General features: G+C 47.3%; 1 protein-coding gene across 2 annotated transcripts in view; it reads left to right on the plus strand.

Moving 5' to 3' along the window:
- The window catches only part of UBE2L3 (ubiquitin conjugating enzyme E2 L3), a 70105-nt gene that overhangs the window by 477 nt on the left and 59140 nt on the right, over window positions 1-10488 (plus strand). The gene's annotated exons all lie outside the window — the stretch shown is intronic.

Below are 10488 nucleotides of genomic sequence, written 5' to 3' on the forward strand. Positions count from 1 at the left end.
CGTCCTTGCCACCCTCCTCCCGGAGTCTGGCCGCGTCCTTTTTTCGCAGTGGCCGCGTCCTGGGCCTCGGACGCTATTGGTGTGGGGCCCCGGCCGGGGGGCCTCAAGCCGGGCGCCCGCGGGGAGGCCTGAGAGCTGGATCCCCGGCCGAAGCCCGCGCCGCGGAACCGCCCCGCCCTGGGCCGCAGCGCGCTGGACTCTGAGCTCCTCACCGCGGGTCCGCGGCTCAGGCGCCCGGGAGGCTCGGGTTGGGAAAGGAAAGAGGAGGCCAGGCGGCCAAAGTTAGGTCACTTGTTAGTGGGTCGTTTGAAATTTCGCTGGGACCTAGCAAACTGTCGCCTTGTGACTGCAGAGTCACACAGCGGGCAAGCCCCAACTCCAGGAAGGCGTGGGGTCGGCCCGGATTGTGGCGCGGTGCTCCTTCCTTAGCCACCACTTAGTCATCTCGATCTCCTTTCCCCGAGGAAGCCAAAGTGCCATTTTGTGGGGGGGAGGGGGAGGGAGGGATGTAAGGGTTGTTTCGTCGTTCGAATCAAAACGGGCCAAGTTTATAAAAATAACTTTGGTACTTTAGATCTTGAGTGCAGCGGGATGCTTTCTTGCTAATTGGCTTCTTTGGTGAGCAACACAGATAGTAAGCAGGCTTAGTTCTTTCGCCAGTGGCTTTGCCAGCGTCCTCTGGAGCCGACCCTGCCGACGTCAGTGAGTCGGCGGCCAGGTAGTGCAGCCCGGCTGCACTGACCCGGAAATTTGAAAAAGGCCCAGGCGCTGGTTTCCTGATGGGAGAAGAGCTGGGGTTCGTTCTGGGCAGAGCAGTGCTTAGCAGAACTAGACATTGAACTTGGCGTTACAGTTTCAGGGAACGTTTCCTTCCTTTTGTTCGCAAAAGGCTAGGGAGGACATTTAACTTTATAAAACGAGTAGGGAAGGGCACAAAAGAACAGTCCGTTGATTCCAGACATCCCAACTGTTCTGCCAGGGACACCACCATTCACCAATAGGAGAGGTCTATTAATTGCTTATTTCTCTACTCCCCAAATACATTCGTCCATTATGCCTTGTGGATTTAACTTTAGGAAGATTTCTAGAGTGCGAACCTTGGTCTCTAATCTTACTGAAATTACTTGAATCCATACCCTCCTCTCTCAGGTGATCTTCTGAGGTCGCTCCTCAGAAGGGCACCTGAGAGAGGAGGGTATGGATTCAAGTAATTCAAGAACTCTAATGTTCTTCTAAAGCGTATGTTTAGTTCTTTCACTCCTGTTAAAAGCCTCTATGGTCTTATTGTCCTCGGTAGTTAATCCTAAACTCTTACTTGGGGTGCAAAACCCTTCTTAGACTGACTGAAAGTAATTTGTTCAGCCTCACCTCCTGCCCTTTGGTTTCCCACTATTCTTGAACCTAATCACGGTAGCTACTATTTTTCTGGCTTTTGCTCTGTGTGATTCTGTACTTCATATTCATGATTATGTTTAGTTCTTCCTGTGAAGTAGACGTGCTTCCCATCTTGTAGATGAGAAAAAGGAATGCAGAGATTATTTGGCTTACCCAGGGTTACCTAGCTAGGGAGAGAGTAAGCAGTGATTTAACTCAGTTTGGTCTGACTCCAGAGCAAAGCCTCCTGTTCTTACTTGCCATGTGGTGTCCCTTTGCAAAGGCTGTTTGCTTTACCTGAGAAAGGCTGTTTTCTCCTCATTTCTCTCTTCCAGGGAAGTCCTAGTTTCAACTCCAATGCCTTCCCCCCCATTCCCCTTCAGAATGAGTTGTTTCCTCCTTTGTGTGATCACAGCACTTTCTTTATGTTTTTCTTTGAGCCTTTGTCATAGTGTAATTTGTGTTACAGACTTGTCTTTTCTGTACTGGGTTCTGAAATCCTGAAGGGCAAGGATCTTAACCTAATTCCTCCAGCCTAGTCCAGTTCACCCAGTTTGTAATCCCCAGGCTCTAGGGTCTGAGAGGGGACTTGGGGTTTTTAAATTATTTTTGTGTTTCTAAAAAGATGGAAGTCAGAAAAAACTTGGAACATTAACTGAGTGTTAAATATTAGGTTATTTACTTAAGTTCTTCCTTCTCTTTTCAACACTCAAGGTTAGTGTATTGTTGTCTTTATTTATTTATTTTTTTGAGTTGGAGTCTCACTCTGTCGCCCAGACTGGAGTGCAGTGGCCGCTCCGGGCCACCGCAGCCTCAACCTGCTGGGCTCTGGCGATCCTTCCCCCTCAGCCTTCCAAGTAGCTGGAACTACAGACGCGTGCTACCACGCCCAGGTAATTTTTTTGAATTTTATTGTAGAGATGAGGACTCGCCAAGTTGCCCAGGCGGGTCTCGAACCCGCAGGCTCAGGCAGTTCACTCACCACGGCCTCCCAAGGCGTGGGATTACAGGCTGAGCCACCGAGCCCAGCCTGTTGTCTTTATTTTTATAGCTGAGGACATTGTGAGGTTTAGATAGGTTTAAGAGACTTACCTAAAGTAGAATAGTAGACTACTGTGGGGAGAGAGAAGATACCAAATTTTGCAGGGCGTGGTGGCAGATGCCTGTGTTCCCAGCACTTTGGGAGGTGGAAGCTTGAGGATTGCCTGAATCCAGGGGTTCAAGACCAGCCTGGGCAATTTGGCGAGACCTCATTGCTACAATAATTAAAAAAAAAATTAGCCAGGTGTGGTGGCACATGCTTGTGGTTCCAGCTACTTGGAAGGATCATCTGAGCCTGGCAGGTCGAGGCTGTGGTGGCCATGAGTGTGCCACTGCACTCCAACTTGGGCGACAGAGTGAGACTCCTATACAAAAACAGAAACAGAAACAAATCTTAGCTCTGGGTCCCAAATATTGTCTTCATTTCTTCCTTGAAGGCTGCATGGAAGAGTACAGAGGATGCCAAAAAAATGTATACACATTTGAAGCAAGGAAGAAACTGTATTAAAATTGTAATACTCAGTAAGAGGAATACAAGTCACATTTGACTTCTGCAATTACAAGTGGTGCTCAGAGTGGTTACCATCAGTGTCCAGATACTTCTGATTATAGCGACTCTCTCTCTCGCTCTCTTTTTTAAAAATTTTATTTGGATTCTTACTCTGTTGCCTAGGCTGGAGTGCAGTGGTACACTCATGGCCACCGCAGCCTCGACCTGCTGGGGTCAGGCGATCCTTCTGCCTCAGCCTTCCAAGTAGTTGGAACTATAGGTGTGTGCCACCACACCCGGCTAATTTTTTGACTTATTGTAGAGACGAGAGCTCACCAATTTGTCCAGGCTGGTCTTGAACCCCTGGACTCAAGTAGTCCTCTTGCCTCAGCCTCCCAAAGTGCTGGGATTACAGCCCTTTGAGCCACCACGCCTGGCCCAACAGTGAACATCTCTTTTTTTTTTTTGAGTTGGAGTTTCACTCTGTCGCCCAGACTGGCATGCAGTAGCACGCTCCCAGCCACCACAGCCTCGACCTGCTGGGCTCTGGCGATCCTTCCGCCTCAGCCTTCCAAGTAGCTGGAACTACAGGCACGCACTACCACGCTCGGCTAATTTTTGATTTATTGTAGAGATGAGGTCTCGCCAAGTTGCCCAGGCGGGTCTTGAACCCGTGGGCTCAGGCAGTCCACTCACCTCAGCCTCCCAAAGGCACAGAATTACAGGCTGAGCCACCAAGCCCGGCTATGAACATCTCTTATAATCTCTTAAAATGTATATACATTTTTTTCCCCTGGTATATTCAGTTTAAGTTGTGGATGGAAATTCTTTAGATTTAGTAGAGAAATGCCGGTTGTATAATGCTAATCATAGACTGAGAATCAATGCTTAAACCTAGTTAGTTTAAAAAAAAAAAGGAAAAATTATTGATGTAGGTTGATTAACAGGATCTTTCAATACATGGAGTGGAAATAATAAAAGTGATTTTTTTTTTTTTTTTTTTTTTGAGTTGGAGTCTTACTCTGTCACCCAGACTGGAGTATAGTGGCTGCTCCCGGCCACCACAGCCTCGACCTGCTGGGCTCTGGCGATCCTTCCGCCTCAGCCTTCCAAGTAGCTGGAACTATAGGCGCACGCTACTACGCCCGGCTCATTTTGATTTACTGAAGAGATGAGGTCTCACCAAGTTGCCCAGGCGGGTCTTGAACCCGCGGGCTCAGGCAATCCACTCACCTCAGCCTCCCAAAGGCGCGGGATTACAGGCTGAGCCACCGAGCCCAGCTATAAAAGTGATTTTCAAGGTGAAAAATGGGACTTAGAAATTAGCCGGGTGTGATAGTGCGCGCCTGTAGTTCCAGCTACTCGGAAGGCTGAGGCAGAAGGATCGCCGGAGCCCAGCGGGTCGAGGCTGCGGTGGCCGGGAGTGGCCACTGCACTCCAGTCTGGGCGACAGAGTGAGACTCCAACTCAAAAAAAAAAAAAAAAAGAAAAATGGGACTTAGTACCTAGAATAGTGCCTTAAGTAGAGCAAGCAACAAATGTTGAATAATCAAATTAATTGCTTCATAAAGAACTTTAGATTTCCTTTAAAAATCTTTTCTGAGACACTGGGCCACAAAGATTTCTTTATAACAATGGACTGTCTGCAGATAGTGTAAAATACATTATTAAATATAGAATGATTTGCATATATCAGGCTGAGAAGTTATTTTAAGCAGAGTGAATATGATAAAGTCTTTGATTTCAAAAGCATTTGCCTGGTAAACCTTTTTCAGAATTCTTTTTAGGAACTACATTTTTTTTTTTTTTTGAGTTGGAGTCTCACTCTGTCGCCCAGACTAGAGTGCAGTGGCCGCTCCTGGCCACCACAGCCTCGACCTGCTGGGCTCTGGTGATCCTTCCTCCTCAGCCTTCCAAGTAGCCGGAATTACAGGCATGCGCTACCACGCCCAGCTGATTTTTTGATTTATTGTAGAGATGAGGTCTCTCTGCTCAGGCGGGTCTCGAACCCGCGGGCTCAGGCAGTCCACTCACCTCAGCCTCCCAAAGGCGCAGGATTACAGGCTGAGCCACCGAGCCCGGCTAGGAACTACATTTTTTAATTTCTTTTTTGAGTCAGAGTCTCACTGTCACCCAGGCTGGAGTGCAGTGACACACTCAGGGCCGCTGCAGCTTCAACCTGCTGGGCTCAGGTGATCCTTCCACCTCAGCCTTCTGAGTACCTGGAACTGCAGATGAATGCCACCACACCCGACTAATTTTTTGATTTATTGTAGAGATGAGATCTCGCCAAGTTGCCCAGGCTGGTCTTGAACCCCTTGACTCAGGCAATCTTTTCACCTTGGCCTCCCAGAGTGCTGGGATTATAGGCTTGAGCTACTGTGCCCGACCTGGCACTACAGTTTTTATTTATTTATTTAGCTGGAGTCTCACTCTCACCCAGGCTGTCACAGTGACATGCTCACGGCCACCGCAGCCTCAATCTGCTGGGCTCAGGTGATCCTTCCACCTCAGCTTTCCAAGTAACTGGAACCACAGGCGCATGCCACCACGCCCAACTAATTTTTTCATTTAATGTAGCGATGAGGTCTCATCAAGTTGCCCAGGCTGGTAGTTTGTTCTTGAGACCAGGTTTAGATTCTCTGAGGTTGGTTAATTTTTTTTTTTTTTTTTTGAGTGGGAATCTCACTCAGTTGCCCAGGCTGGTAGTTTGTTCTTGAGACCAGGTTTAGAATCTCTGAGGTTGGGTAATTTTTTTTTTTTTTTTTGAGTGGGAATCTCACTCTGTTGCCCAGGCTGGAGTATAGTGGCATACTCATGGCCATCCCAGCGTCGACCTGCTGACTTCTGGTAATCCTTCCACCTAAGTCTTCCAAGTAACCGGAACTATAGGCGCACTCTACCACACCCAGCTAATTTTTTATTTATTGTAGAGACAAGGTCTCGCCAAGTTGCCTGGACTGGTCTCAAACTTGGGCTCATGCAATTCACTTGCCTCGGCCTCCCAAAGTGCTGGGATTACAGGTTGAGCCACCGAGCCTGGCTGAGGGTGAGTAATTAACAGCATAGAGCTGTGAATGTGTCTGGAGTTGTGTCCCATGTGTCAGGAGGTGAATTTTACACATGATGCTATGCCAGTGTAAATGTTCCAAGTCTACTGGGGATTTGTGAATTGAGGGAAGCATTCTTTTTTTTTTTTTGAGTTGGAGTCTCACTCTGTTGCCCAGGCTGGAGTGCAGTGACATACTCATGGCCACCACAATCTCTACCTGCTGGACTCAGGTGATCCTTCTTCTGCCTTAGCCTTCTAAGTAGCTGGAATTACAGGCATGCACCACCATGCCCAGCTACTTTTTTTTTTATTGTAGAGATGTCGTCTTGCCTAGTTGCCCAGACTGGTCTCGAACCTGTGAGCTCAGGCAGTCCTCTTACCTCAGCCTCCCAAAATGTTGGAATTATAGGCGTGAGCCATCCCGCCCGGCCAAATTTTGTCTTTTATCCTACATTTATGGCTTCTAGTAAGTTGGAACTGTTCAGCCTCTCTTATTGATACACTTTGTAAATGTTTCTCTATTAAAAGAGTATTGGGATAGGTGCTGGGAAAGAGAGTATACTCAATTATTGCAACATTTGAGACCTTTTCAGGTATATACTAAAACACAAACTTCTCTCAGGGTACCGAGGCCTTTTCTGATCTTGTTAAAACTCTAAATTAAGAGGCTGTTGATTTAGCATTTTATTTTATTTTATTATAGTAGATTTCTCACTCTGTCGCTCAGGCTGGAATGTAGTGGCATATTCACAGCCACTGCAGCCTTGACCTACTGGGCTTAGGCAATCCTTTGCCTCAGCTTTCTAAGTAGCTGGAATGCTGCTGATTTTTTGATTTATTATAGAGATGAGGTCTTGCCATGTTGCTCAGATTGGTCTCGTACCCTTGAGCTCAGGCAGTCCACTTGCCTCACCTCCCAAAGTGTTGGGATTACAGGTGTGAGCCACCATGCCCAGCCTGATTTAGCATTTTATTATACAAGGTCACTTGAAAGTATTCTCACTGGAACATTTATCACTAAATGTTTAAGGCATTTCTATTTTCTTTGCTACAATTGTAACTCAGGAATTAAAGCTTACAGAACCACAGAGACATCCCTCCTGAGCCCAGACTCCTATATCCAGTCACCTCAAGAGTTTTCCTTGGAGTGGTTCATAGACCTGAAGGCATCTAAGTCTAAGCTAAGTCTCTGACTGAGTCTAAACTAAGTCTAAGCTAATCCTGTGACTCCCTCTGGCCCCACACTCCTCCTCCTGTCTTGCCTCACTTAGTTAATGGGTCCACTTGTCTACGTAGTTGTCTAAGGAAAAGCCTGTCTTGACCCTTCCTCCCTGGCCACCTGCCATATTCTGCTGTACTGTGCCTTGGATTACTTTTCTCTGCTTGTCTTTTCTCCATCCCCACTTCTACTGCAGCTGCCTTAGTTCAGGTCATCCCCATCTGTGGTTAACACCTGCACTGGATCTCTAGTAGTTTGTACTCCTTACAGGTCAGTCAGTCTGCCTTCTGTCCCATTTGATTTCCTAACTGGCAGTATATCAGAGTAGTATATGGAGCTTTAGAGAAATGCATATGCACAGGCCCTGCTCTCAGAGATTGGTACCAGATTCAGTGCGTGAGGATGAGGCTGGGACTCCGGATTACGAAGTCCACATTCCTTGACATGTTCCTTCAAGGCCTGGTCTCACTATCCTTGACTCTCCCCGCTTGCCTGTGGAATCCCCTAAACACAGCATGCTTTGTAGATTCGATCTCTTGTTTGGTGTCCTTGTTTCTTCTCTGTATCGGGGTACCTTCTTGTCCTTTGAGGTATAACTCAAGGGGCACCTCCTCTGTGCTCTGCATTTGAGCTCAGTGAGTGTGAAAAATGACATGTGTCTGGAACAAAGAAATCCTGGGGTGTCATCTGTGTACTCGATATATAACAGCTGAATAATGGAGTGCCAGAGAAGGAAAAACCCCTCTGACTAGAGGAGGAGGTGAAACTTGGCCTGGCCCTTTGAGAATGAGTGAGGTTTCAATAGTTGAAGAAGAGAGGGACTTAATGGTAGGTGAGACTGAATCTCTTTCATCTCTTAGAATGACTGTGGGAGTGCCTACAGGAGATGGCCTGGAAGCCCCAGAGACAGTCTACCTATTCCCCAGTCTCGCTGCTTGCTTCTGACCTTATGCTATTGCTGTTTGGGGTTTTAGTTAGGCTAGCCCCTGAGGTACTTTCCAGAAGCACTGAGATACTGGCCTGGTTTTACCCTAGGTTGGCATGTCTAGGTGCACCTGGTTTCTCCCGAGCTAGGAGCCCTTCCTCTGCCAGACCAGCCTTGGAGGGCAAGTCCTCCTGCCAGCTGCTGGAAGAGCTCCCTCTCTGTGATGGGGTGTCACTGAGGGTGATGCTGATAGATTTATGGACAGGTGAAAGAGAGATGCTATAATCTTCAGGTTGAGGGGTCAAATGTATCTCTGGAGCATCCAGGAGAAGTGTCACACATTCACTCACTTTGGTGTGTCTCCATGTCTCCTCTGGCCAGCATCAAGCTGTTTGTTGTTGTTTTTTTAGCTTTTTATTTTATTTTAAAGATGGGGAGTACAGTTCAGAGTTAGGTATACAAATGTTTATTCTGCATGTATACCCTGGCTGATGAGGTGTGCCCTCCCCAAGCTGTCTGTTCTTGAGGGACATAGGTAAACCTAACTCCCCACTTCCCTTATAAAAGGGAGGAGAGGGCTTTTGCTCAGAGCACAACTATTGAGAGGGAGACTAGCATCGTGGTTAACAACTCAGGTTCTACAATTTGAATTCTGAGCCTGGCACATCTTAGCTAAATGATCCCAGGCAGATTACTTAACCTCTCTATGCTTTAGTTACACCTTTCATCTGTGTGTAAAGGTCAAATGAGTTAATATATATCAAGTGCTTAGAAGAGTGTTTGGCATATACCAAGTGTGAGCTACTTATAGATATTATTGGGAGTGAGCAAGACATGTTCTGGGGCAGTGAGGTTACCAGACCTGCAGGAGGGGAAGGGTTTGGAGGAGAGACAGAAGACGGTACTGCAAAAGTGGATTGGGGCCAGGTGGGGACAGGTTTACCTGGACATGACATCACCACTGAGGCACAGCCTGTTGTCTTATCTGCAGTGCTGTCTTATTCTGTAGGTTGGTGAAAGAGTTACTGAGACAGCTGTGGGAACCTTTTTTTGTTTAAAAATGTTTACTTTTGCCGGGCTCGGTGGCTCAGCCTTTGGGAGGCTGAGGTGAGTAGATTGCCTGAGCCCCCGGGTTCGAGACCCACCTGGGCAGCGAGACTTCATCTCTACAATAAATCAAAAAATCAGCCGGGCGTGGTAGCGTGCGCCTCTAATTCCGGCTACTTGGAAGGCTGTGGCGGAAGGATCGCCGGAGCCCAGCAGGTCGAGGCTGTGGTGGCTGGGAGCGGCCACTGCACTCCAGTCTGGGTGACAGAGTGAGACTCCAACTCAAAAAAAAAAAAAATGTTTACTTTTGGCCAGTGCAGTGGCTCACACCTATAATTCCAGCACTTAAGGAGGCTGAAGTGAGAGGATTGCCTGAGCCCAAGGGTTCAAGACCAGCCTGGGCAACTTGGTGAGACCTCACCCTGACCTTCCAGAGTGCTGGAATTATAGGTGTGAGCCACTGCGCCCAGCCTGTTCTGTTTTTGTTTTTGTTTTTAAAGCAGGATTTATTGAGAGAACAGAAAAACCTCCGCAGTGGGACGCGACCAAGGGAGTTGCCCCTATTCTAGTTTTTAACAATTCTGTATTTGTGTTAATTATAGTTTTGTGTACTTTTTTCCTTCTATTTTTAAAAATTTATTTATTTATTATAAAGATGTGGAGTACAATTCAGGGTTAGATATACAAACATTGATCATGCAGGTACCCTTGTTCATGAGGTTACTTTATTTTCTTATCAGATTTTGCCTTCACCTTCCTAACGTAGTTCAGCAGAGTGTGACATTCTAATTTGACACCCCCTAACCCAGTAAGCACATTTGCAACCAGAGCAGTCACTAATGGTCAGAATCAGGGCTTATGGCAATGCTCCATGTCTTTCTGAGAGGGGATGCTGTCTCACTCTGTTGTGGGTTGGGGAAGAGGTATAACTCAGAAGTTAAACAGCCCTGGGTCCCTTTCTGAGGTTGGTTATAAAATGTCTGCTTCACATCAGTGTGAACCTCTCATTAAGAAAACTCAGACCAGGCACGGTGGCTCATGCCTGTAATCTCAGCACTTTGGGAGGTGGAGGTGTGAGGATTGCCTGAGCCCGGGGGTTCAAGACCAGCCTGGGTAACTTGGCGGGACCTCATCTCTACTACAGTAAATCAAAAAATTAGACAGGCATAGTGGCTTGAACTTGTAGTTCCAGCTATTTGGTTTTTTAATTTTTATTTTTTGAGTTGGAGTCTCACTCTGTCACCCAGACTGGAGTGTAGTGGCCGTTCCCAGCCACTGCAGCCTTGACCTGCTGGGCTCCAGCGATTCTTCCGCCTCAGCCTTCCAAGTGGCTGGAACTA

This window comes from Carlito syrichta, unplaced genomic scaffold (genome assembly GCF_000164805.1).
Source record: "Carlito syrichta isolate Samal-C Ts95f unplaced genomic scaffold, Tarsius_syrichta-2.0.1 Scaffold309092, whole genome shotgun sequence".
In the NCBI taxonomy this organism is placed as follows: Eukaryota; Metazoa; Chordata; class Mammalia; order Primates; family Tarsiidae; genus Carlito; species Carlito syrichta.